This window comes from Entamoeba invadens, assembly GCF_000330505.1.
Source record: "Entamoeba invadens IP1 unplaced genomic scaffold scaff_1105074726523, whole genome shotgun sequence".
Taxonomy (NCBI): domain Eukaryota; phylum Evosea; order Mastigamoebida; family Endamoebidae; genus Entamoeba; species Entamoeba invadens.
Genome location: NW_004440106.1, coordinates 1,465 through 3,268, shown reverse-complemented (window position 1 = coordinate 3,268; position 1,804 = coordinate 1,465).

Below are 1,804 nucleotides of genomic sequence, written 5' to 3'. Positions count from 1 at the left end.
TTCCTTGTCCGTACTGTGTGGACGCGGATGTGGTTCCCCCCGCTTGCGGGGGGGTCAGGGGGGATCGGGGGATCCGCGCCAAGGGAGGACTTGGAAAGTGTGTGAAACGGTGCACAAACAGACTGTTTGAGTGTGTCTTTAGAGCCTTCTTTTCAATGCTCCGTCTTACTCGGTTTCCACTAACTCGAGGTGAATTTTCGGCATTTCTTGAATTTTTGAACCAGACCTAATATTATCCAAAACTCCCATTTACTATAATTATAATTAAAAAATTATAAAATATAGTAAATAAATTCTATATTTAGACGGTGCGAGGGTGGGGAAAGGTCTGCTCCTTAATTTCATACAGCCATGACAAGGACCCCTTAATGTTCTATAAATAGAAATTAATAAGATAAGATCAATAATTGAAATATATTAAAAATTAATTAAGAAAAAATTAATAAATACAAAAATAGCTTTAATTAAAAAAATTATTAAATAATTTGTTATATTATGTTTATAATTATAATATATAATTAATTTACATTTACTCACCTACGTACCTAATCCCCAACAAACCAATACTGTTAAAAAGAGCAGTGTTTTTGTTTTTTTGAAAAAAATTATATTATACAGTGTAGTTCAATTATAGTAAAATGAAAATGGAATAACGAGTTCAAATCATGAACTAAAAAACAAATAAAATGTGAAAAAAGTGAAAAAAAAATATAAAATTTTATGACAAAAAAGTAAAATATGGCAAAATAAAAATTATGGTAAAATGCAATAACATTTATTCCAAAACAAATAAATATGTTTTTTATACATTAAACAAAAAAATTATTAATTTTGAGTTGAAATGAAATACAAATTGCAAAAGTAACATGAACACATCAGTGATAATTAAAAAAAACACACAAAATATATGTACACACAATAGTCTTTATCAAAAATATAAACTTTTCATAAAACCCATTATATCAACTGTGTATTTTTTTCAAACAGTACGATGTAGCAAGATTTTTGACTGGTTTTTTTTCTGTCTATAATATATTTTTATCATCTTTTGGTATTTACCATATTGTGAGTAATCTTTTGAAGAGTGTTTATCAAAAGAATTAAAATATAACAAGCAATCATTAAAACAGTTTTTAGTGTCAAATATATTATTGTTTTAAAAACAATTTCCCTCCATTACATAAAATCCACATATTTTTTATATTATTGTCCGACTTTTTGTCAAATATATGGACTGTTTAACCAATTGTTTGTTAATGACTTTTGACAAGTTGATTTATACAGTTACATATTTTAATAATCTATTAAAAAAAGTGTTTAAAATGAATAAGGTAAACCACAACTATATTTTTAATTTTTCAAACAACAAAAAACCAAACTTCTTTGTCTATCAATGCTATTTTATTGTTTTATTTGGTGTATATTTTTAATTTTTGTTGTTTTTTACATTATGAGTAAATTATCTTTTTATTATGAATTAAGATGTATAAATTATTATTATTATTATTATTTGGGTTGCTGAATAATCAATTGCAAGTGCATCACTGTCTGTTAAAGCGATGTATAATGGATTTGTTTTATTATTATGATATTTTACAACTATTTCGACTCTATCATTTTCACTATAACACAGAAGCATGTTACTCAATGTTAATAATTACCACTATTATCAATGCGTCATTCAGTGAACATAACCAATTTTAAATTTTTCTTATTACGATTATTATAATTTATTTGTTTTGTCAAACAAGAAATGGCAATTTTCACATTGGTTATGTGTACTTTTATCATTGTTTTTAGATTT